Genomic DNA, 26,525 nt, shown 5'->3' with positions numbered 1-26,525 from the left:
TCTATCTACTTAAACCAGACTTTAAAGACATTAGCAAAAAATACGTAAATAAAACAAGGCCAGTCGTCTCACTATTTCTGGTTTTAAAAAATAGTTATATCACACTAGCTGAAGTTCTAAAATTGGCTAGAGAGGTTCCTCCCCAGAAGCAGACATCATCTTGGGGTGAACAGCTCCCCTAGGATCAGGGATGAAGATCTTGATCTCCAACAAGAAACCTTATTATTCCTTTTGCCTTTTCTTGCTTTTTGCTTTTCTTCTGCTACTACCTGCTTTTTCTGTTAATGCACAGGAAGACAACGTTCCTTAACTCACAAGCAAGTGTCACTAAATCTATCACTAAGGCCAGAGCTGTACAATAAAATTCCCTAGAATTTCTTCCTAGGGTAGTCTAACAGAATTGCTTTAGGTTACTTATCGGCTGAACAGTGTATCATAGCAAATACTTTCTGCTTGTATCTGGATCAACACCTCTGGTATCACAGCACACACCAGAAATGAACAAACAGGCCACCTCGCTAAAACAGGCTGATGCCCCTCCAGGTACAGTCTTTAATTTATTTGACTTAAACTAGTTTGGTTCATAGGGCCCTAAGAAGCATATTCAATCTCTTGGCTTTATGCAACTGACAGTCATTATTGTTGTCTCCCTAACAGGCTATATATATTCTCTCAAGGGTCTTAAATTCATGTTTGTAGCCATTAGCAGCACATCAGATGGTCTCACCATGCTTGGAGAAATAGAAATGAGACAAACAACAAAATGAAATAGCAAAAGCAATTATTTCCTGGACTTGACTTCACAACCTATGGGTTTTAGTGAGAGTGGCATTAATACTAAATTTTTAGTTACAGAGGATGACCAAAATTGGGGGGAGTTGTTTAATTAAACAAGGAGACCATTAGATTGAGGTGGTTCTAATACCTTAAACAGGCTATGTAAGCAAACCAAAACATAAGCCTGTACATGCCTCAAAGTTAAGAAATCTATCAAAAGACAATCACAAACAGCCAAGGAGGCTTTTCCAAATAAGGCAAATGTAAAGATATAACTGATCAAATGATTTCCTTGCTTTGCTTCCACACCTTTTCTCTATGAAAAGCCTTACCCTACCTCCTGCTGTTGGTGGAGCAATCCTAACCACTTATGGTTTGGCACTGCTCAATTTAAACTGATTTTTGCCCAAATTACTAAGAGAGAGTGAGAAAGTCAGTCATATCAAAAGAAATAAACAAAAATTACAAATTAAAAGTCTTAAGTTTGAATATGGCAAAGGTCAATAAATAATACAATAAACAAAAGAATACTTTAAGAATATAAAAGGGTCCTGAGCCCAGGAAGCAAAACAAAACAAAGCAAAAATTAAAAAGCCACTCATTTAATAGCCAGTCTGATGTGATCCCAATTCCACTTTCAACTCTACCACTTCTGATGTAACCTGAATTAACCTCAATATTACAACTCTGCTTTTCATAAGAGAAAGGAAATACTCAACTACGTGGTCTAGAGTAAGATACCTCATTTTGTCTCTCGCAGCTTTAATTTCGCTAGTGAGTTACCAGATCTCATGGCCTTCAAAGGTCCTGCTACCTCTAGGGGTCTATGATGTCCCACCTACCTCCAACCACTCATCTCTGATAGCTCCCAAAAAACCTACAGGATAAAGTCCACACTCTTCAAACAAGGGAGCGAGGAACCTTTACAACATGGACCTAAACTAATTTTCTACCTGATCCTGCTCACTCCCTTGTCTTGATCCTCTTACCCCCACCCACTATTCATCTATCCATATAAGAGTAATGTATCAGGGGGCGTCTGGCTGGCTCAGTCGGCAGAGCAAGTGACTCTTTGGGGTTGTGAATTTGAGTCCCAAGCTGGGTGTAGGGATTACTTAAAAATAAAACCTTAAAAAAAAAAATAAAGAACAATATATCAGTTTCTAGTCACGGGTATCTTTTTATCATTAGACATTAAGTCCTTGGTTAAATTATTTCGTCTCCACTCTAATTTTTTTTGTAATGTAAACGGTGATACTTGTGAAGGGTATGGTAAGTTAATGATTATAAAATGCATAAGCACTCTGCCTAGCATATAGCAAGCATGTAAGAGCTCTTGCCCATACCATTCCTACTGAAGGCACTTTTATATTTTAAATTTTTTTTTTTTTTTTAGATAGAGTGTGAGCCACAGGGGAAAGAGGCAAAGGGGAAGAGAGAAAGAATCTTAAGAAGACTCCACGCGAGGCTTGATCCCATGACCCTGAGATCATGACCTGAGCCAAAATCAACAGTGAGATGTTCAACCAATTGAACCACCCAAGCGCTCCATGAAGACACCTTCCTGTGCCTCCTTGCCTGCCCTGCCTTCAAGAATTAACTTGAAGCTGTAGCTGTTTCTGTAGCTGTTCCTGACATCCCACAACATTCTCTGGTTTCTTTCTTTTACTATGTCTACACCTCAAATCCCTTTACTCTATATTGTAGGTACTCATTTTTGAAAGCCAATAATGAATTCATCTTTGCAAACACAGAACCTAGTATGGTGCCTGATATGTAATGGATGTGCCTGTAAGAAACTATGGATCTAAACTGTGAAAACGAATGAAACAAATACCTAGGAAAGCCCATCAAGCTCCATAAAATGAAGGTGTTAACTAAACTCAGTATCTAAGAGTAAAATGAAATGTCTGTTTTTTGGGGCGCCTGGGTGGCTTAGTCGGTTAAGCATCCGACTTTCGCTTAGGTCATGATCTCGCGGTTCGTGGGTTCGAGCCCCGCGTCGGGCTCTGTGCTGACTGCCAGCTCAGAGCCTGGAGCCTGTTTCAGTCTGTGACTCCCTCTCTCTCTGACCCTCCCCTGCTCACGCTGTTTCTCTCTCTTAGAAATAAATTTAAAAAAATTAAAAAAAAAAAAAAGTCTGTTTTTTAATTTGTAAAATTGTTTTTGTAAACAAAAGAATTTTTTTGTTTGTAAACAAATTAATTTGTTTTAGTTTGTAAAATTCTCCTGGTTGGGAGAATCCTAACCAGGCTCCACATTATCAGAGCAGAGCCCGACATGGGGCTCAATCCCACAAACCATGAGATCATGACCTGAGATGAGATCAAGAGTCGGATGCCTAATCTGACTGAGCCACCCAGGTGCCCTAAAATGAAATTTCTGATAAAATATTCCTTCGAAGCAAACTACAAGGTCATTTCTTTCTTTAATGTTTCACTAATTATACAAGAACAATAATGGCTGTTTTAAGTTTCCAGAACTTTAATATTTTTCTTTAAAAAGAGCAAAAGCGGGGCAGGGGCAGAAAGAGAATCCCAAGCAGACGCTGCACTATCAGCGTAGAGCCCCATGCAGGACTCAATCTCATAAACTGTGAGACCTGGGCCAAAATGAAGAGTCGGATGCTTAACTGACTGAGCCACCCAGGTATTCCTATGGTTCCAGAACTATTTTTTTTTTAATGTTTGTTTATTTTTGAGAGAGAGAGAGAGAGAGAGAGAGAGAGAGAGACAGAGAGAGAGAGAGAGAACAAGTGGGGGAGGGGCAGACAGGAAGATGTAGAATCTGAAGTAGGTTCTAGGCTCTGAGCTGTCAACACAGGGCCCAACACGGAGCCTGAGCTGACAAGCCATGAGATCACGACCTGAATCAGACTCTCAACCCACTGAGCCACCCAGGCACCCCAGGTTCCAGAACTTAAAACACTAATAACCTGACTGAAAAATCACAAATATCTATAAAAACAAAAACACTGCAGGCATTTCATGAATTCTGTTACCTCTGCCCTTGACCATGGGGCATTTTTGGTGGTCACAACTGTGGGTAGGGGTTAGGCTTCCATCTAGTGCATAAAGGCCAAGGATGCTTTTTTAAACATTCTACTGTGCACAGGAGAGCCCCATGAAAAAGGATTATCCATGAACAGTGAATAGTGCCAATGCTAAAAAAAAAAACCTGCCTTGGGGAGCCTGGGTGGCTCAGTTAGTTAAGCCTCTGACTTCAGCTCAGGTCAGGATTCTTGTGGTTCATGAGTTCGAGCTCCACATCGGGATCTGCACGGATAGCCTGTTTCGGATTCTGTGTCTCCCCCTCTCTCTCTGCCCTCCCTCCCTTGCTCGTGCTCTCTCAAAAATAAACAAACATTAATAAAAAAATTTCAAAAAAAAGAAAAAGAAAAACCCTGCTTACATTATTTGACTAATTTCCCTTCTTTTGAAAATCCAACATGCTAATTTTAAGCTCCAATTCAAACATGGTATCCTTTAAAGTAACTGTTCTTCCTTATTACTAATATTAATTCGTAAAAATATCTGATTTCCAAAACATACAGAAAAAAAAACATGAAGAAAAAGGGTCAATTTCTGAAAATTAGACTGCTCAAGAAGCTGTCACTCAATTTTAGAAATATGATAAAAAGGGAAACTGCTATCAGCTTTTACAATATGTGCTTCACCATGTCAATAGCAGAGACACAATACTTGTAGAAAACCTGTTTTCTTCATGTAAATAATGTGTGAAATATATAAAATTGCATCCCATACTCTAGTAAGGTTTACATCAATGGGAAAATATTCTTTTCATATTAAAATGGTTTCTTAGTTCAATAGCTTTCTTTACTCTCAACCTAGGGATTCTTGGTGATGGGTTAGTACCACAATTAGATGTTTCCTCACCAAAATACCATGTTCAGAAGAATTAGTAAAACCTCTATTTGAATAAAGAGCTTAATGGAGTATTTTGTTTTGTAAACTTTAAGACTTTTTAAGTTTATTTATTTGAGAGCTAGAGGGTGAACGAGTTGGGGAGGAGCGGAGAGAGCGAAACAGAATCCCAAGCAGGGCTCTAACTCACAAACCATGAGATCATGACCTGAGCCAAAACCAAGAGCTGGACACTTAGCCAACTAAGCCACTGAGGCATCCCAAGATATTTTAAATTTGCCTTTATAGGGCACCTGGGTGGCTCAGTCGGTTGAATGTCCAACTTCAGCTCAGGTCATGATCTCATGGTTCGTGAGTTCGAGCCCCACATCAGGCAGGCTCTGTGCTGACAGCTCAGAGCCTGGAGCCTGCTTCAGATTCTGTGTCTCCCTCTCTCTCTGCCCCTTTCCCACTCATGCTCTCTCTCAAAAAATAGATAAACATTAAAAAAAAGTTTAAATTTGCCTTGAAAAACAACAGAACAACAGCAAAAATAATCAGATGCAAAAATGGGCACCTTTGAACTTGAACAGACATTTCTCCAAGGAAGATATACAAATGGCCAAAAAGCACATGAAAAGATACTCATTAAAGAAATTCAAATCAAACCACAATGAGATACTATTTCACACTTATTAGGATGGCATTTATTAAAAAACTAGTTATATTAACTAGTGTTGACAAGGATGAAAAGAAATTAGAGCTCTCATGCATTGCTGATGGGAAGGCAAAATGGTATAGACACTATAAAAAACAGTATGGTAGTTCCTCAAAAAATTGCAATTACCATGTGATTCAGCAATTCTACTTCTGGGTACATAACCAAAAGAACTGAAAACCAGCAGCAAGTTTACTGCAGTGGTGAAAATGGGACCTGCAACATTTTCTGTGAGGCTCATGAAGGAGAGTGGAAGTAAAAAGGCTTTTCAATATTAGAAACAATAAAGAACAGTAATTTTAGATCAGTTGCCAAAATAGTAATCAATGTCTACTTCCTACATTTTGACCTCTAGGGCCCTAAATAGTAAAAAAAATTAGATCCCAAAGATTACAGCTGGTGAATTTTTGAAGTATGACCATATTCAAAGTGGAGATCAAAGAAGCCCAACTGAAAGATCTGTGGGGTAACAGTGACACCTGGGGACTGAACAAAAGTTCTTTTTAATATTTATTTTTGAGAGACAGTGTGTGAACAAGGGAGGGGCAAAGAGAGGGAGATACAGAATCCGAAGACAGGCTCCAGGCTCTGAGCTATCAGCACAGAGCCTGATACGGGGCTTGAACTCACGAACCATGAGATCATGACCTGAACTGAAGCCAGTGGATTAACTGACTGAACCACCCAGGTGCCCCCAAAAGTTCTTTTTAAATGGGGCTGTTTTGGAGGTGCTTGGCTGGTTCAGTCAGTGGAACATATGACTTGGTTTGAGAGTTCGAGCCCCACGCTGGTAACACAGATTACTTAAAAATAAAATCAGGGGCACCTGGGTGGCTCAGTCAGCTGAACGAACGACTCTTGATTTTTGGCTCAGGTCATGATCCCAGGGTTGTGGGATCAAGCCCTGCATCAGGCTGCACGCTGACATGGAGTCTGCTTAAGACTCTCTCCCTCTGTCTCTCCCCCCTGTTCATGAAACTCTCTCTCTAAAACAAAACATATATAGAGAGAGAGTTTTTAAAAAATTAAATAAAATCTTTTAGGGGCACCTAGCTGGCTCAGTTGGGAAAGCAGGTAACTCTTGATCTGGGGGTCATGGGTTCGAGCCCCACACTGGGTACAGAAATTACTTAAAAATAAAATCTTATAAACAAACAAACAATAGAGCTATTTTGAAGATTAGGACTTTGACTTTGGAGAACTAAGGTGATCGGCAGTGGAAGGAATTACACGTAAAAGTCCTTAAATAAAAATGGACTGACTTAAAAAAAATTGAAAACAGAACTCCAAGAGATACTTGTACACACACATTCAGAGCATGGTTGTTGTTTTTTTTAAGTTTATTTTTCAGAGAGAGATTGCATGCACACAAGCAGAGGAGGCAGAGAGAGAGAGAGAGAGAGAGAGAGAGAGAGGGAGGGAGACAGACAGACAGAATCAGAAGCAGGCTCCAAGCTCCAAGCTGCCAGCGCAAAGCCTGATAAAGGGCTGGAACCCACGAACTGTGACATCATGACCTGAGCTCAAGTCGAAGGCTTAACTGACTGGAGCCATGTTTAATGGCCAAAAGGTAGAAGCAACTAAAGCATCCGTCCAGACATGATTAGATAAACAAAGGATAAAATCAACATCAAACTGAATAGTATTCAGCCTTTAAAAGGGAGAAACTTGAATGCTCATAGTTAAAGACTACACGGAAACTATAACTCAAAAGCAGTTTAACCTTGAGGACATTATGCTAAATTATATAAGCCAGTCGCAAAATGACAAACCTTTTACTATTCCACTCACAGAAGAGATTAAACATAGTCACATTCATAGAGACAGAAAGTAGAATGGTGGTTATCAGGGGCTGGGGGAGGGAGAATGAGGAACTGCTGAATGGATATGGAGTTTCAGTTTAGAAAGAAAACAAGTTATGGAAATGGATGGTGGCCATGGTTGCACAACAATGTAAATGTTCATTGAACTACACACTTAAAAATGGTTACAATGGGGGCCGGGGGGGGGGGGGACCTGGCTGTCTCAGTCAGTAGAGCATGACACTCTTGATCTCGGGTCACAAGTTCAAGCCCCATGTTGGGTATAGAGATAGAGATTATTAAAAAAAAAAAAAAGTTAAAATGGTAAATATTACGTTCTTTTGCCACACACACACACACACACACACACACACACACACACAAAACCTAAAAAATAAAATACAAAGCAAACAGTTCTCTTTGTACCTTAGAAAAAGATGAGAGATTCCAAACCAGTCAATGAAACAGGATACCTGCTGCTTGCTGTCAATAAGGCTCTGCTAAATCAAAGGGTTTCATAACCTGGTTGATCCAGGCAAAGTTCCTCAGAAATTATTTCAGAGGGATGAGTTAGCTCTAGCTGGTGATTCTGCAACTACTGCAAAAGACATGGGGAAAGCACTATAGGCTCAACTGTATCAATGATAAATTAAGCTCTTTAGAGTCAAAGTTAATGAAAAGTTGTCTAAGTTCTTTAAATATAGGATACTTATTAAGAAAAACTATTGATACATTAAAAAACGGAATTGTAGGGGTGCCCAAATGGCTCAGTTAAGCGCCCAACTCTTTATTTCAGCTCAGGTCATGATCCCAGGGTTGTGGGATCAAGCCCCACATCAGCCTCCATGCTGAGCATACAGCCTGCTGGGGATTCTCTCTCTCTTTGCCTATGTCCCCCTCTCGCTCTCTAAAATAAAATAAAAAATAAAATTCTTTCTAAAAAAGTAAATAAAATTATTACTAAGAATCAGGTGCCTTTACAAGGCCCTAAAATTCCCCAGTTAATTAAAAATTTTTAGATGATAGGGGTATAGGGGCACCTGGGTGGCTCAGTGGGTTAAGCATCCAACTTCAGCTTGGGTCATGATTTCATGGTTCATGAATTCGAGCCCTGCACTGGGCTCTGTGCTGACAGCCCGGAGCCTGCTTTGGATTCTATGTCTCCCTCTCTGTTCCTCCCCTGCTTGCACTCTCTCTCAAAAATAAACAAACATTAAAAAACAAAAGACTAAGGCAGAGAAGGACAAATATCATATGTTTGCACGTATAGGAGGATTAGGAGGAACTTGACGGAGGAACAAGGGGGAGAAGAAGGGCGGAAATGGTGGGGGAAAGGGAGAGAGGCAAACCATGAGAGACTCTTGAATGCTGACAAAAACTGAGGACTGATGGATGTGGGGGGAGGGGGGGAGGGGCACGGAGGAGGACACTTGTGGGGATGAGCACTGAGTGTTATGTGGAAACTAATTTGACAATAAACGATTTGTAAAAAAAAAAAAAAAAAAAAAAAAGACTAGCTTATCTTTGGGGGAGAAATGGGGGTGGCTGGGTCAGTTAAGCATCTGACTCTTGATTTCAGCTCAGGTCATGGTCTTACCATTTGTGTGAGCCCCACATTGGGGGGGAGAGGGGTCCCTTACCCAACTCTCGCTCTCAAAAATAAACTTTAAAAAAAAAAAAAAAAAAGAATTTTAAGATGATGGACCAGCAGATAACTAGTCACAAGTGCTAACTACCATTTTATGTTCAGATTTAGGGGATGGAGGTATGGGGCCAATATGTAATTGGATTCTGTTATAGACAGATACTGCTAATGGTGGGTAAAGTAAAAAACCTTACCTTTCTATGTACTGTGTCCAAAACACCTTGCCTCAGAATTACTTTCGGCTTAAATTGCAAAGAGCTTGGGCTCACAGAGTCATTACATTCTTGGCAAACCCTTAAGAGTCAGAAAACCTGCAACTCAAGTAACTCAAAGCAAAAAGCATCAAACACACATTGTCCCTGAAAGTTATAAGGAGATATAACATGTCTGCCTAAGGAACAAGAAATCCTGTATGGGAGAAAAGTCTTTGTATATCCATGGGATGTCTTATTCAAGGGAAAACTGGAAGAAATCTAAGTCATAAATTATAACAAGGTAGTATTCTCATAGGCAGTATATAAAATCAGATGTATTTCTTGTTTGAACCAAAATGTTTTAAAACGCATAAACCAGGAAAGCATATAGATCAAGTGAAACTGTAATATTTTTTATTCCAAACGGTTACGTACAACCACCGTAGCCTTTACCAAACCCACAAGGAAATCTGAGCTTTGAGTTGGGCCTCTCTCCAACTGAACTTTGGTGCTGATTACGTCTTTGTCCTATCCAGAATAAAAAAGAGGTTTGCTCTTTCCCACTTCTGAGCTCTCTGTTAAGGCAGCTCCAGGCCCAAGAGGTTAGAAGGGCATGTAATTCCCCAACAGGAAGCCTAAAGCCATCTACTATTTGGTGCACCTATTTCTTTCTTTCTTTATTTATAAATGACTTCAAATTACTAAGAAACTCCAGCCTAAAGTCTTTCTGCCTAAACAACTCCTGCAGATTTTTCCAGTGGAAACAAACTCAAAGCTACAGTCCAAATGGCTCCAAACACCATGACACAGCACAATCAGGAGGCCTGTCTGCTCTCCCCTCCACCATGGAAAATAACGTTCAATGAATCACAAACTCCTCCAGTTTTGGTTATATAAATCATGTCTAGAAGCACACAAGTGTCTATTAAAGAATCTTATTCTAATTCCAACACCTGAATTCCATTGTATGCTGACACATTTTAAACCTGTATCAAAAGTATAAACATCACTTAAATGTTACTATCAGCTTAAGGTTTTTTTTTTTAATTATAACAAAAAATTACTCTGGTTAAAATAATTTTCTTCTTGGGGAATTAAACTATTTGGAGGTCTAGATATTAAAGTTTTTCAAAAGCTAAAATATTCCCTTAGTCACCCTCGAAATCAACATCCATTTTAGCCTGACCAAAATGGATTTGTTAAAGATGGATCTGGAAGTAGTTAAGTCTATATTTCGGGCTTATGAATCCTAAGAACCTTTTCCATTAAACCATAATTTCAAAGAGAACAGAAGGCTCTTGGAATTAAAATAAAAAGAACGTATTCTATTTTTTCTTTAAACAAGACAAAAAGCACCAAACAGGTGCACAAATCACTTCATGACATTGTAATATAGATAGAGCTTGCTTCTACAACAGTGCTGTCCAATATAAATTTAATACAAATCAAAACTTCTAAGTAGTCACAATTTAAAAAGTAAGAAGAAACAGGTGAATTTTAATCATGTATATTATTTAATGTAATACTCAAAATATTATTTCAACATGCAATGTAAAAATTAATACTTTTTGGCTACATCTTCAAAATTCAGTGTGTAATTTTTTAAATAGTTCTATTGAGGTATAATTTCATGCCAGAAAAGTGACCTCTTTAAAAGTACACTATAAATGATTTTTAGAATATTTATGGAGTTATGCAATCATCATGATGATATAACTTTAGTATATTTGTATCACCCCAAGAAGAAAACTCATTACTATCAGTAATAAAAACTTCCCTTTCTCTTCCACCCGCAGCCACAGGTAATCACTAATCTTCTTTATGTCTGCATAAATTCACCTATTCTGGATGTTTCATATCAACAAAATCATATGGTATGTGGCTTCTTTCACTTAGCAAGTTTGTCCATGTTATGGCACAGATCAGTACTGGTGTAAAGACTAGCCAAATTTCAAGTGCTCAAAGGCCACATGTGGCCAGTGGACAATACTGGGCACACTAGTTCATGAACCAAAAAGCTTCTCAATAAACAAGCATACCACCTATTAAATAAGAGACCATGTTAAAGTCATGAGAATCCTTAAAGAAAAATGTCATTTATGATAGGCAATATGTTGGGAGATTCAGATTTTAAAATAATTGTTATAGTATATATAAAAACCATTATGAAAAACTAATGCCAAAGTGTTATTTGACAAAGCCACAAATATTTCTCATTATAATTCCAGATACCAACAAATGGGCAAAATGATTCTTAAAGGCATAAATTAACTACTGTGAACGTACCTAAGTAACAGAAAAAGTGAACTTAGTACCAGGGTACCTACCACTTACACCTTAAAAAACTACCTTCATTGATAACAAAAATACCCACTATCCCTCATTCAGGATTATACCAACAATTCCACACAAGTTAAAAAGTTGTTAACTTAATGACATTAAGAAAATCTCAAATGGTTATTAAGTAATAAACCAAATTCTAAAAACATCTAACCCTATTCTACTGAGCTATATATAATGTTTTCCCACCTGATTCTATGAATACATTTTACTATCCTCACGGTAGCATATTTCTAATCTCTTCTGCACCAAGGAAAATTTACAGAGTATGACTCAGATTCTTAGGAGAAACCAACTCTATTTTGCAAAGTTAATCTTAAAATATATTTCACTCAGTATTTTGTCTATCTGGAAGAGGAAGTTCATTTATTGTACAAAGTGGATTTAGGAAGATTCTATAGAGGCCAATTTATACAATTTCTAGCACCATTAAACTCTAGTGGCAAATAATTTAATAAATGACCACATGATTTAAGTAAATAAATTACCAGGGGGTACTCCTTCTCACAAGAGAAGCTATCAAAAACCTACTGCCTTTATAAAGGCAAACATTCACTTTGCATTCTAAGACACAGATTAAAAAAATAATAAGGGAAGGGGGGCCTGGGTGGCTCAGTCAGTCAAGCATCCAGCTTCAGCTTAGGTCATGATCTTATGTTTCATGGGTTCGAGCCCCGCATCGGGCTCTGTGCTAACAGCTAGCTCAGAGCCTGGAGCCTATTTTGGATTCTGTGTCTCCGTCTCTGACTCTCCCCGGCTCACGCTGTCTCTTTCTCTCTCTCAAAATTAAATAAAACATTAAAAAAATAAAATAATAATAATAATAAGGGAAGGTGCTTATAATAAAATCTTGGCAAATTCTGAGCTTCAGAAAATGATAATGTTTAATTTACTTTAAAATGAGATTACTACATTTTCCTTTCTATCTGTGATGGATGATCCCATCATCCATCCGGGCAGGGTGAAATCATACCACGGTTTCTGAGAATGACCTCCAAATGTAAACAACCCAAAAAGGATAGAAGAACACCCAAACTACTCTTTTACCATAAGTTAAGAAGACTAACAGAGGTTTCAATTTCATTCCAAAAGACTGAAACATAAGCAAAGTTAGGAAATTTCCATTTTCTATATAGTCCTGGCATCCAGAAAGACAAAATTAATGTACTCTTTTATCTGAGGCTTTAATTTGTGGCTTACTGACTCCTGGGTATTCTGTGATGAGGAATTAGGCCATGTTTAATCACTTAATTCCCTTATTTCTCAAAGAAGAAAGCTAAGAAGTTCTTTTTGTGCACAAAGTAGCCATGACACTAAAAAATTTGCAATTTAAGCATAACATTTTTTTGTTTTTAAAGAGTTTGCTTCCAAGTCAAACAAAATTTGGCACAGTTTTTTTTTTTTTTTTTTTTTTTTTTTTAATATCTAGGAGAGATAGAGAGAGAGTGTGAGCAGGAGAGGGTCAGAGAGAGAGGGAGTCACAGACTGAAACAGGCTCCAGGCTCTGAGCTGGCAGTCAGCACAGAGCCTGACGCGGGGCTCGAACCCATGAACCGCGAGATCATGACCTAAGCGAAAGTCGAACGCCCAACCGACGAAGCCACCCAGGCGCCCCGGCACAGTATTTTTAATTTTAAAATTTGTTGTTTAGGGGGCTCCTGGGTGGCTCAGTGGGTTAATAAGCATCCGACTTGGCTCAGGTCATGATCTAGTGGGCCCGTGGGTTTGAGGCCCTCATCAGGCTCTGTGCTGACAGCTCAGAGCTTAGGGTCGGCTTCGGATTCTGTGTCTCCCTCTCTCTGTGTGCCCCTCCTCTGCTGGCACTCTCTCAAAAATAAACATTTAAAAAATTTTTTTAAATTTCTTCAGGATTTTAATCTGAATTATTTTGTTAAACTTAAAGCAACATTTAAAAAATTTACTTCAAGATTAAAATTTACAAGATACGGAGTCTCAAGTTTACCCCCAAACCTATTTTCATTTCTTCCACCTAACAATCAAATTAATCAAAATAAACCCCAAGCACAACCCAAATGAAAAGGATGAAAAGGGGTAAGGGAGAGAGAGTACATCACTTAAAACAGACTAACTTAACTAAAAGCAAATTCCTGGGGAACTGTGGAAATTAGTTAAATAAATTTTTGGTAATATATTAGGTTTTTTTTAAATGTTTTATTTATTTCTAGGAGAGAGAGAGATAGAGAGACAGCGTGAGCAGGGGAGGGTCAGAGAGAGAGGGAGTCACAGACTCTGAAAGAGGCTCCAGGCTCTGAGCTGGCAGTCAGCACAGAGCCTGACGCGGGGCTCGAACCCAAGAACCGCGAGATCATGACCTGAGCGAAAGTCGGACGCTTAACCGACTAAGCCACCTGGGCGCCCCATATATTATGCTTTATCACTAAATGCAAACCATGTCATTATTACCCAAGCAGTGGCATGGCAGATGCTGTTTTTCAAGCCTTGGGCTTTAAAAGGCAGAATCCAGGGGCGCCCGGGTGGCTTAGTCGGTTAAGCGTCCGACTTTCGCTTAGGTCATGATCTCGCGGTTCGTGGGTTCGAGCCCCGCATCGGGCTCTGTGCTGCCAGCTCAGAGCCTGGAGCCTGTTTCAGTCTGTGACTCCCTCTCTCTCTGACCCTCCCCTGCTCACGCTGTCTCTCTCTCTCTCCTAGAAATAAATAAAACATTAAAAAAAAAAAAAGGCAGAATCCAAAAAATTACAGTGAAAGCAAGAGAGAAATAAGGTAAAGATGCACTGAAAATAGAGTTCACACCAGCTTCTAGTCTTTAACTCCTTACTGTATCTGAAAGGACTCCCCCTAGGAATGAACGGGCTTAACTGGCAGCCTCTTCACAGATTGCTCCTCCCTACTGCCTGCCCAATCGCAGCCCAGAAGTTTCCCCGGTCCCCGCCCCACCCCCTGGGCTGAGGACTGGGCAGAAACTCTGGCAAAATAAGGAAGCCTCTGGGAGGTGGCAGGCAGCCAACTCAAACTGGATGATTCCAGTTTAGGCTGGTTTGATTCGAAAACAAGCAGTTCGTAGCTTTCCCCCACAACACTCAGGCACACAGACTGTCCAGGCAGCACACAATGAGCTCTCCAAATTAAGTCTACCTTGTTCCCATTTCCCTAGCAGCAGGGAATCTTAAATGAAAGCAAGATTCTCAGTGCAGAGCAAATTATGGATCAGCCTAGTACTTGTTCCCAAAACTGCCTATTCCATACAGAACCCTAACACTGACAACACCTATTACCTATGGCAAGCACCTCTAAAATTTTTATACTTGACAAAAAGAGGAAAAGCCAGAAAGGAAATCAATCTATTTATAGATCTCCACAATGGAAGTTAAGCCCATCAAGGCAATCAGAAAGCAAACACCTCCATTTTCCATATTTGGCATTAAAATGGCTTGGCTAGTGGGGTACCTGGGTGACTCAGTCTGTTAAGCCGAGGATTTATGCTCAGGTCATGATCTCACACTTCTTGAGATCAAGCTGGGCTTCTGGCTCTGTGCTGACAGCTCAGAGCCTGGAGCCTGCTTCAGATTGTGTTTCTCTCTTTCTCTCTGCCCCTCCCCCCTCCAACAAACAAATAAATAAAACAAGTAAATAAATGAAATTTTAAAGAAAAGACTTGACTAGCTAATATGACCCCAAATGACATTAGATTGTATGTAGCTTATTTTCCCCCAAAACAAACTATACAGCAACCTAGAAAGGAATGGGCTTCAAAACTGTGGGCTCTTCAACTGATGCTGGGAATGGAAAAATTTGTTGGTACTTCTACTAATACACACACACACACACACATGCACGCACGCAAACACTCTCTCTAATATATACATTCATTTGTTGTGGTGTACTCTCCAAAGCACACACTGCTAAACATTTATTCCACACTGCTCAATAGCCCCCAACTACATTAAAGAGGGAATGAGCAAATGCCTATTCTTCTGGAAAGTAATGGTAGTTAATGGAGCTACTCAAAATAAGAGGAGACTTTGTGTGTTTTTCCTTAATGTTTATTTACTTATTTTGAGAGAGAGCAAGCAAGTTGGGGAGGAGCAAAGAGAGAGGGAAAGAGAATTCCAAGCAGGCTCAGTACTTTCAGCACAAAGCCCAACATGGGGCTCGATCTTATAAATCATGAGATCATAACCTGAGCCAAAACCAAGAGTTGGATGCTTAACAGACTGAGCCACCTGGCACCCCTATGTATATTTGAAATCTAATAATTTTCTTCTCCAGGATGCAGACCTACTAATATGTTTGCTGTTCTCTTTCTCCCTCCAAATCAGTAATTTTTTAAAGAACTCAGAAACCTGTCAACCATACTACTTTATTTTAGTAATAAAAATAAATTTTCTATGAAGAAAAAAAGAACTTAGATACTGACATCCCAAGGAGAATAGTTAATCAAGTCAACAAAACCAACAGATGGCTTTTATTTTATTTCATAGAAATTAAAGAGTTGAAAATTTCAGGGTCCCTGGGTGGCTTAGTCAGTTAAGTGTCTGATTTCAGCTCGGGTCATGATCTCACGGTTTGTGGGATCCACGGGTCAAGCCTCACGTTGGCCTCTGTGCTGATGGCTCAGAGCCTGAAGCCTACTTTGGATTCTGTGCCTTCCTCTCTCTCTGCCCCTCCCCTGCTCTCACTCTCTCTCAAAAATAAATAAAACCTTAAAAAAAAATTTTTTTTAAGAGTTGAAAATTTCAGGGCGCCTAGGTGGCTTAGTCGGTTAAGCGTCCGACTTTCACTTAGGTCATGATCTCGCGGTTCGTGGGTTCGAGCCGAAATTTCAGCTATTTAAAAAAGTAAAGGGGAAGCCTGAGTAGCTCAGTCGGTTAAGCGTCTGACTTTCGCTTGGGTCATGATCTCGCGGTTCGTGGGTTCGAGCCGAAATTTCAGCTATTTAAAAAAGTAAAGGGGAAGCCTGAGTAGCTCAGTCAGTTAAGCATCTGACTTCAGCTCAGGTCATGATCTAGCAGTTCTGGAGTTTGAGCCCCACAGTAGGCTCTAGGCTGACAGCTCATAGCCTGGAGCCTACTTCAGATTCTGTGTGTCCCCCTCTCTCTGCCCCTCCCTCAGTCTGCCTCTCTCTCAAAAAACTGTAAGCATTAACAAAGACATTTTTTAATAAATAAAAAAAGTAAAAATGAGGCAGAAGTACAAAATAAAGAGGCTAAGAATAGTTGTAAACTCCAGAAATAAATCAGCTATTTAAAATGTATTAAAATGGGGGGCACCAGGGTGGCTCAGTCTGTTAAGCATCCAACTCTTGGTTTCAGCTTAGGTCATGATCCCATTGTTAATGAGATCAAGTCCCATGTCAGGCCCTGTGTGGACAGCATGGAGCCTGGTTGGGGTTCTCCCTCTGCCCCTCTCCCACTCCAAGCACATGTGCACACACTCTCTTGCTCTCTCTCAAATAAACTTTTAAAAAATGCATTACGATGGTGTTAGATTTAAAATAAGCGTCCAAATATTTTCATTTTATATGAAAGTAAGGGACAAAAAATAAACGCCTCTTCTGAGAATATTTATTATCCTTGACTTTGGCTTCATAAAGGCTTCAACTTTTACTGTTCCTCCTTGAAAGTCCTCTGAATTCTCCCAAAACATAAAATTCACTTGTTATCCTCAAATCAATACACATCTGAATTGTCTATTTTCACATTTTAGTTAGCATGATATATGTTTCAATGGTTTCTGTGCACAGGTATGCTATCTTTACACACTTAAAGAACAACAAAAAAATCTCATTTCAATTAAAGTGATTCATCTCAAACTGACAGGTACAAAGAGCAAAGAGGAAAAAGGTTGGTATTATACAATAAAACCAACTTCATTTCTACTCTCACTTCAATCCTACACAGCTGCAAAGTGAAGATCTGGGGGGAAATATCATGGTTTCTAAACACCAGTTTTCCAAATACAGTTTGATTTGTTGTGTCATTTTTTCCTGAGATTAACACACTTTCTTCTGTTAAAGGAATACAAACTATTTCAGCCTTCCAAATACATCTGAGAATGAGGAATCACAGTACAACAAAACCAAATTATATCTCCAAATAAATCTGAAGTTATCTGCCTATTCATTATTACAGATAAGGGATCACTTTTGATGATAAAAATTAGACAAATGTGTTTTTAACATGAAACACTACAACAATCACCCACAAACTAATTATTAGTTCCGTTAACACTTAAAAAAAACTGACTTTTAGGGTGCCTGGCTAGCCTAGTTGATCTTGTGGTCGTTAGCTCGAGCCTCATGTTGGGTGCAGAGATTGCTTAAAGATAAATTATTTAGGGGCACCTGGATGGCTTAGTGGGTAAAGTGTCAGACTCTTGGTTTCAGCGCAGGTCATGATTTCACAGTTCATGAATTCCAGCCCTCTGTCAGGCTTTGCACTGACAGCACAGAGCCTGCTTGGGATTCTCTCTCCCTCTTGGCCTGGGTGGCTCATGATCTCATGGTTCATGGAGTTCAAGCCCTGCATCAGGATGGCTGCTGTCAGTGTAGAGCCCACTTCAGGTCCTTTGTCCCTCCCTCTCTCTGCTCCTCTCTACATTAAAATTAAACATTAAAATAAACATTAAATATAAATTATTTAAATAAAATAAATTAAAAATTAAAAAGCATAAAAAACAAAACCTAAAAAAAAAAACAAATGGACTCTTACTTCGTGTACATATATTAAAACCAATGCCATATCTGACAGTTTCCAACACATTATATATCACAGCAAGTTGTATAGCCAGGTAATAAAATAAGTGTTCCTTCCCCAAATCAACATTCTTGTAGAATTTAGTATTTAGTATTCTAAAGATTAAATTCTAAATTCTTTAGAATTTAGTATTCTAAATAAGCATACTTGTAAAATAAGAAATGAAAAATACACGGTCACTGTCAACCTCAATGGCTTGCCTCTCATCTTATCAGCCTCATCCATATTTTCACAAGTCTGCAAGATGATAGTAATTTCGGAAATTTTTCTACATAAACTTGAAAGAAAATTCTCTCTCCTTACTTAACATCCACAAGCCTCCTCTTGAAATCATAGACAAAAGGGTATCTGATGGGCGCCTGGGTGGCTCAGTTGGTTAAGCGTGGTTAAGCATTCGACTTCAGCTCAGGTCATGAACTCACAGCTCGTGGGTTCAAGTCCCACATCGGGCTCTGTTCTGACAGCTCAGAGCCTGGAGCCTGTCTTCGGGTTCTCTGTCTCCCTCTCTCTCTGGCCCTCCCCTGTTCATGCTGTCTCTCTCTCTCTCTCTCAAAAATAAATAAAACATTAAAAAAAATTTTTTTTAAAGGGTATTTGAATAAAACTCCCCCTCTAGTAAACTGTAATCTATAAAGTCTTGATTGTTCACAAAATGACTAGCAGAATTGGTCTTTATAGAATAAAAAGCTCATTAGCTCTTTTAACTATATCTGTTGTAAAAATCCCAAATGTGTTCAATATTCTAATTACTGTTTAAATATAATTAAGGTAAAATTATCTTAAATTGTCTATCATTAGGAAAAAATGAGTAGGGTTATGGACAACTTTGATATAATTTACTCAAAAATATAAAAGAGGGGCATCTGAGTGGCTTAGTTGGTTGAGTGTATAACTCTCAATTTCGGCTCAGGTCATGATCCCAGGGTTGTGGGATCGAACCCCACATCAGGCTCTGTGCTGAGAGTGGAGCCTGCTTGATTCTCTCTCCCCCTATACCCCTTTTTCCAGCTCGCATGCACGCGTGCTTACTCTCTAATAAATAAAATTTAAACACACACACACACACACACAAGAGGCATCTGGGTCGCTCCGTTGATTGAGCATCTGACTTTGGCTCAGGTCATGATCTCACAGTTCGTGGGTTCGAGCCCCGCATCGGGCTCTTTGCTGACAGCTTGCTCAGAGCCTGAAGCCTGCTTCAGATTCTGTGTCTCCTTCTCTCTCTGCCCCTCCCCCATTCATGTTCTGTCTCACTCCGTCTTTCAATAATAAATAAATGTAAAAAGGGGCGCCTGGGTGGCTTAGTCGGTTAAGCATCCGACTTTTGCTTAGGTTATGATCTCATGGTTCGTGGGTTTGAGCCCCGCGTCGGGCTGTGCTGACTGCCAGCTCAGAGTCTGGAATCTGTTTCAGTCTGTGACTCCCTCCCTCTCTGACCCTCCCCTGCTCACGCTGTCTCTCTCTCTCTCCTAGAAATAAATAAAACATTAAAAAAAATGTTTTAATAAATGTAAAAAAAATGTTTATATATGTAAAAGAAATATAAAAATGAGATCTACAAATACTAGCAAAAGAAGTAGTTTCATTTCCCTTTCAATAAGAAGTAAATTATTCCAACTGCAAAGGTAAGACATTAGACAAAGATGGGACTTTAGTATAAACCACAAAATATCTTAATGCAGCATCACAGCTGAAAAGTCTGATTGCTCCAAGTTTTAAAAAAATATTTATTTATTTTTTGGGGCGGGCAGGGAGAGAGAACCCCAAGTAGGCTCTGCACTGTCAGCATGGAGCCTACCGTGGGACTCAAACAAACGAACTGCAAGATCATGACCTGAGCCAAAATCAAGAGCCAGACACTTAACTGACTGAGCCACCCAGACCACCCAGGTGCCCCTAAGCTCTTTTAAGTCTATTTATTTATTTTGAGACAGAGAGAATGGGGGCGGGGAGAAAGAGACAGAGAGAGAGAACGAGTGGGGGAAGGATAGAAAGAGAGGGAGAGAGACAGAATCCCAAGCAGGCTCCACATTGTCAGGGCAGAGCCTGACACGGGGCTCAAGCCCATGAACTGTGAGCTGAGGTAAAATCAAGAGTTGGATACTCAACCCACTGACCCACCCAGCTACCCCCTATTGCTTCAAGTTCTATATGCTTTTCTCATTACTTTAAATAAACACCACAAATATCAGTTCTTCTGCCCTAGAAAGTAAGAAAATAATGGTCTTTCTTGGGGCACCTGTGTGGCTCAGTCTTAGGTTAAGCGTCCAACTTCGGCTCAGGTCATGATCTCACAGTTCGTGGGTTTGAGCCCCGTGTCAGGCTCTGTGCTGACAGATCAGAGCCTGGAGTCCGTTTCAGATCTTCAGATTCTGTGTCTCCCTCTCTCTCTGACCCTCCCCTGCTCACACTATCACTCTCTCTCTCAGAAATTAAAAAAAAAAATTTTTAAAAGAGTCTTTCTCCATCTTCCCCCTTGCTATCCCTAAGCTTCTTCCTTAATCTTCCAACTATGGGGGCACCTGGCTGGCTCGGTTGGTAGAGCATGTGACTCATGATCTCAGGGTCGTTGATCTCCAGGGTTGTGAGTTCAAGTCCTACAGTGGGCATAGAGCCTACTTAAAAAAAAAAAAATCTTATAATTATGACAACATAAAAAAAATTCTAGTAATATCATAACTATACGGTCCCCCCCCCAAAAAAAAAACCACATGAAATTTCATCAGGTTATTTTCAAAATCGACTTATTCTAATTTTAAAAATCTACATAGGTTAAAAAAAAAAGCTTGCTGTATATTCAGATTTACTCAAATAGGTAACTAAGCACAATTTAATATCACATGGCTTAGCAAAATCCACAAAAAGAGACAATGAGATGTCATCCACTACAGTTATTTTCATGCAGTTTTCTTTGCTTACTACTACATTCATTTTGTTTACCCTAAATACTTATTTTTGTGACTAAAAAGAATTAAAGTATGTAGTTACTGGACATATTCAGAAAGACCAACCAACAGAATTCAGAAGAACAAAAAGGATAAGAATGATCAGAGCCCAAAAAGCTTTAAAAGGAGAAGATGGGGCTGCCTCTGGAAAGTTGGAAAGATGCACCTAGCCATGCACCCAGATTAAGAAAATTTTACATGTTAGCTCTTAATTAGACACATACGTAGTTTTTCTGTTATGGATTAGCCACTGCAAATGTTTAATCTAAACTAGTTCTATTTTGGGGGCACCTGGCTGTCTCAGTCATAATAAGAGTATGCGACTCGATCTCAGGGTTGAAAGTCAAGTCTTCACGCTGGGTACAGAGACTACTATAAATAAAACTGAATGAATGAATGAATGAATAGGCAGGCCTGGAAAATACATAAATAAATAAACTGGTTCTCTTCTTGGGGCTCCCTACAACCCATCTTATTCCATAATCTGGTGCACAACACAATATTTGTTAAATAGATGGCTGAAAGTAAACTCAAAAGTGAACTTTAGACTAAAGAGATTTAGAGAAATAATCTATTGAATAGGAGGGAATGGAATACGAAAAGGTTTAGGATTATCCAAATCTCAAGCCTCTCCTTTTACCCTTTCATCCATTTCCCCCCTCATTCATTCAGTAAACTTCAGTAGGGTATAAAATCAAGGACTGACTGCCAGGATACCCTTTCAGCAATCTGGTGAAGTCTACATACCACTTTTCAAATTATGTTTCTAAATACATGAAAGTAAAATAAATAGGAATAAAAGGGAAAACAAGTATTTTGACATGGTTATTAAAAGATTTAAATTTTATGATATAGTAATATGTCTTCATTAAGTTATAAACATTGAGTTTAATAACTACTTCCCAGTAATGATGACTAGAAGCCCAATCCTGAGATATCTACACCTATAATAATAAATTACCTGTGGATTTATACTGGTAACAAAGTAACTCATACTGTTAGTACCACTGGTTTTTGTTGCCTATTTTCATAATGGGAGGCAATACTTAATTTCAGTTACAGGTTACTAGTGAAAAGATGTAATTTTCCTGATCCAAGTTCAGGAACGCTAAGCCAGGCCAATCATCTTTGGCTGTGATTAAAGTAAACAACTGGGAAATGAAGCACAATCAAAACTTACTTTAGGGGCACCTGTGTGGTTCAGTCGATTAAGTCTGTCTCTTGGTTCCAGCTCAGGTAACGATCTCACAATTCATGAGATCGAGTCCCAAGTCTGGTTCTGTGCTGACAAGGCTGAGCCTGCTTGGGATTCTCTCTCTCTCTCTCTCTGCCTCTCCCCTGCTCACACTTGCTCTCTCTCAAAAATAAATAAACATTAAAAAAAAAAAAAAACTATTTTAGGGGCGCCTGGGTGGCTTAGTCGGTTAAGCGTCCGACTTTCGCTTAGGTCATGATCTCGCAGTTCGTGGGTTCGAGCCCCGCGTCAGGCTCTGTGCTGACTGCCAGCTCAGAGCCTGGAGCCTCTGTTTCAGTCTGTGACTCCCTCTCTCTCTGACCCTCCCCTGCTCACACTGTCTCTCTCTCTCTGCTAGAAATAAAAAAAAAAAGAAAAAAAGAAAAAAAAAACTATTATAAGATGTTGGGAAAGTTTATGAACTAATTTAAATTCCATAAATTCTTCAATCCCTAGTGAAGAAAATTCATTAACATGATAGCAAAAAGAAACCATTCAATGATAGGAAAATATAGAAATAAAGTATGTTCGACTTCAACCAGGGCTTTTAAAATAAATGCTTTTGTGGAATTTACGTATTTAAAATTTTCTGTTGGGAGGAACAGTGACTTCCTAAACCATGAGTCATAGAGCATCACAGGGCTGTACATAGGGAAGTTTATTTATGTTTATTTTTTGGGAGAGAGAGACAAAGAGAAACAGAGAGTGACCTGGGTAGGGACAGACGGAGAGAGGGAAGCACAGAAACTGAAGCAGGCTCCAGGCAGAGCCCAACGTGGAGCTTGAACTCACAAACTCTGAGATCGTGATCTGAGCCGAAGGTGGACACTTAGCTGACTGAGACACCCAGGCGACCCCACATTGAAGTTTTTATACCATTAAATCCTACTTTTTACCAGTTAAATACTGGTAACAGTTATGCAGAAACTGTAGATGTGTTATTTATAAAGCTGTCACAACCAGGGCCACCTGGGTGGGGCTGAGTCAGTTAAGTGACAGACTTAGGCTCAAGTCATGATATCATGGTTCAGGGGTTCAAGCCCCGCATCGGGCTCTGTCCTGAACGCTTGCTAGGAGCCTGCTTCAGATTCTGTGTCTCCTCCTTTCTCTGCCCCTCCCCCAGTTGCGCTCTGTCTCACTCTCTCAAAAATAAATAAATGTAAAAACAAAAATGTTATAAGGACTTCACAACTATTAATCCCATTTTTACTCATTTGAAATGCACTGCTAGGAATCTGTTCACCAAAACAATTAAGGAGGATGGAGGATAATTTACTTCTCAGTCACGCAGACAGAATACAAGCTTGTTTCTATAGTTAGAAATGAATTATCTTTTTATCTACTACAAAATGTTAATCTTAAACATTTTTAATGAACTTGAAGGTCACAGTTTCACAGTCATAAAGTTTTAAAGATTACAAAAAAGAACTTATTTCTTCCAAATGGAAACTGAATACTGTGAATCTACATAACATCTCAAAATGCTGCACTCCAAAGTCAACATAATAATAAAGGAAAAGAGGACATGTGATAAACAGAGGTTGAACACCCAGGGGTAACGGATATGCTCTACACACTGAAAGACTTTATTTCTTAGACTTGTTTCAATCACAATATCAAATCTTTTAGCTATTTACAACAATTTTGCTTTATCCCTTGTGTTAACTAAGAAATGTAACCAAGTATTTCAACTATTTATTGAACATATACTCTGAGACAGACACTATAGTAGGCTCTATGGTGTGCGCAAAGGAAGACCTGGTCCTGTTCTCACAGGATAGCATCAAAAGGTCTGTCACTGAGTCCCATCTCCAAAAAATTCATTGTTTTTCACAAATCAACATAATCTGATTCTTTTTTTTTTTTTTATGTTTTTATTTATTTCTAGGAGAGAGAGAGACAGTGTGAGCAGGGGAGGGTCAGAGAGAGAGGGAGTCACAGACTGAAACAGGCTCCAGGCTCTGAGCTGCCAGTCAGCACAGACCCCGATGCGGGGCTCGAACCCACGAACCGCGAGATCATGACCTAAGCGAAAGTCGGACACTCAACCAACTAAGCCACCCAGGCGCCCCTAGAGCAACTCCATTTTAATCAGGAATACCTCCTCCATCTTCTTGACTCATGACCGCCATCTTCAAGGTCATCTCAGTGTCCAAGTTGGCTGCTAGAGTTCTAGGCATCATCTCCAAATTATAGTTGAGAAGAAGNCAGGCTCCAGGCTCTGAGCTGGCAGTCAGCACAGAGCCCGACGCGGGGCTCGAACCCACGAACCGCGAGATCATGACCTAAGCGAAAGTCGGACGCTCAACCGACTAAGCCACCCAGGCGCCCCTAACATAATCTGATTCTTATACTGTCTCTCTCACTTGTCCCAACTGTGGCATTCTCAGAGTCCAAGTTTTCCTTTTCCAAACTATTGAAATAGCCTCCTAACCACAATCTCTGCCTTTCGTATTCTAAGTCACCAAAAGCCTTTCTAAAGCACAGATCTCAGCAAACTATCTCCCTTCTCAAAATCTTTCAGCCACTCATCTCTGCATAAAGAATCAAACCCAAAATCATTACCATGGTTAAGTCATTCTAAATTATTTGCTGTTGTAAAACACTTTTCCACCACTTGTATCTCTTCAGGTTGTTCCTTCAACCCACTATGTTGCCTGTCTGGCCTAAACCTCATCTCTTTTTGTAGAAATCCTACATATCCCACATACTCGTAAATCATAAAAACTTACAGCCCTAAGTATGAATCAGGCAGGTGACAGAGGAGGAAATATCTTCTACTGACTGTAATTTAGTATCCCTGTAGGTTTTCTAAGCTCATGCTGCCTTTGTGACAGTTATCTTTCTGACTGTAAATATTCAGAAGCATTAAGTGTCGGACTTCAGCTCAGGTCATGATCTCGCGGTTCATGGGTTCGAGCCCCACGTCAGGCTCTGTGCTGACAGCTAGCTCAGAGCCTGGAGCCTGTTTTAGATTCTCTTGTCTCCTTCCCTCTCTGACCCTCCTCTGTTCACACTATCTCTCTCTCTCTCTCAGAAATAAAACATTAAAAAAAAAAAGCATATAACTGTTCCTTTTGATTATATAAACAGAGATTAATTCCATCAAATTCATCAGATGACCTCTGGGTTCAAGCTTTTGAGCCTACAACGCTAAGGTTCAGATCCCAAACCACTATCGCTCCCACTAAGTATAATCCTGAAGGCACTGAATGGTGTTTCTCTAACTTGACCACTTCTATGATCAGTTGGCTTTTCAGTAAGTTTTGACCCAATAGAATGCTATGGCATCTCTTTAATGAGACAGGTTTAGGGAAAATAACTAAAACCTCAGTATCTTAATTCCATGTAGGAGAAAGTGGGACAAGACAAGACTTTATAATCAGCTTCCAGAACTCAAATGAATCTTAGGGCATCTGGGTGGCTCAACTGGTTGAGTGTCTGACTTCAGGTCAGGTAACGATCTCATGGTTAATGAGTTTGACCCTCACATCTGGCTCAAGGCCATCAGCAGAGCCCATTTCTGATCCTCTGTCCTCCTTTCTGCCCTTCCTCAACTTTCACACTCTCAAAAATAAACAGTAAAAAAAAAAAAAAAAAAAAAATCAAATGAATCTACCCAATTATTTATCTCAACAATATACCAAAAATAAAATCAAGAGGAGTTAAGGGTTTTCTTTTTCTTTTTAATGTTTATTTGAGAGAGAGAGAGAGAGAACGCAAGCACAAGCAGTGGAGGGGCATGGTGAGAGAGAGAAGAGAGATAATGAGCTCAAACTCACAAACCATGAGATCATGACCTGAACTGATAGCATAGTCAGAGGCTTAACTGACTGAGCCACTCAGGCACCCCAGTTAAGGTATTCATCCATGTGAGAGCTGCAAAGCTGGAACCAGATGTAATTTTCCCCAATTACATGATCATTTACTTTTCTTAAACTAATTCTAAGCAGGCAATACTAAAAGAAAAATAATCAATCTGGACATTTTAATCAGGTCAAAAAATTTGTATCCTGTATATTTAAAATATACACCACCTAAATATAAAACTAGGATATGTGAGACAAATAGACTGAATAACAGTAACTGGAAATGGGAAACAAAGACTATCAACAACTGAAGTAGTAATAATAACTTAAAAAAAAGTAAATTAAAAAATTTTTAAAAATAACTAGCAATTATTAAAGGCAGTATTTATTGTATATAGGCATGAAGTTAAGCATGTTAAATACATTCTTTCATTTTAATCTTCACAGTAATTTTAAAGCACGAT

At 39.4% G+C, this 26,525-nt stretch overlaps 1 protein-coding gene across 1 annotated transcript in view; it reads right to left on the bottom strand.

Annotated features, from left to right (window-relative positions):
- Positions 1–26,525, bottom strand: part of SPEN (spen family transcriptional repressor) — a 95,396-nt gene that overhangs the window by 35,302 nt on the left and 33,569 nt on the right. The window lies entirely within an intron of this gene.

The sequence above is a fragment of the Hyaena hyaena genome, unplaced genomic scaffold (genome assembly GCF_003009895.1).
Source record: "Hyaena hyaena isolate Hyena2069 unplaced genomic scaffold, ASM300989v1 scaffold_35, whole genome shotgun sequence".
Taxonomy (NCBI): Eukaryota; Metazoa; Chordata; class Mammalia; order Carnivora; family Hyaenidae; genus Hyaena; species Hyaena hyaena.
This window is presented reverse-complemented; position numbering and strand designations above follow the sequence as displayed.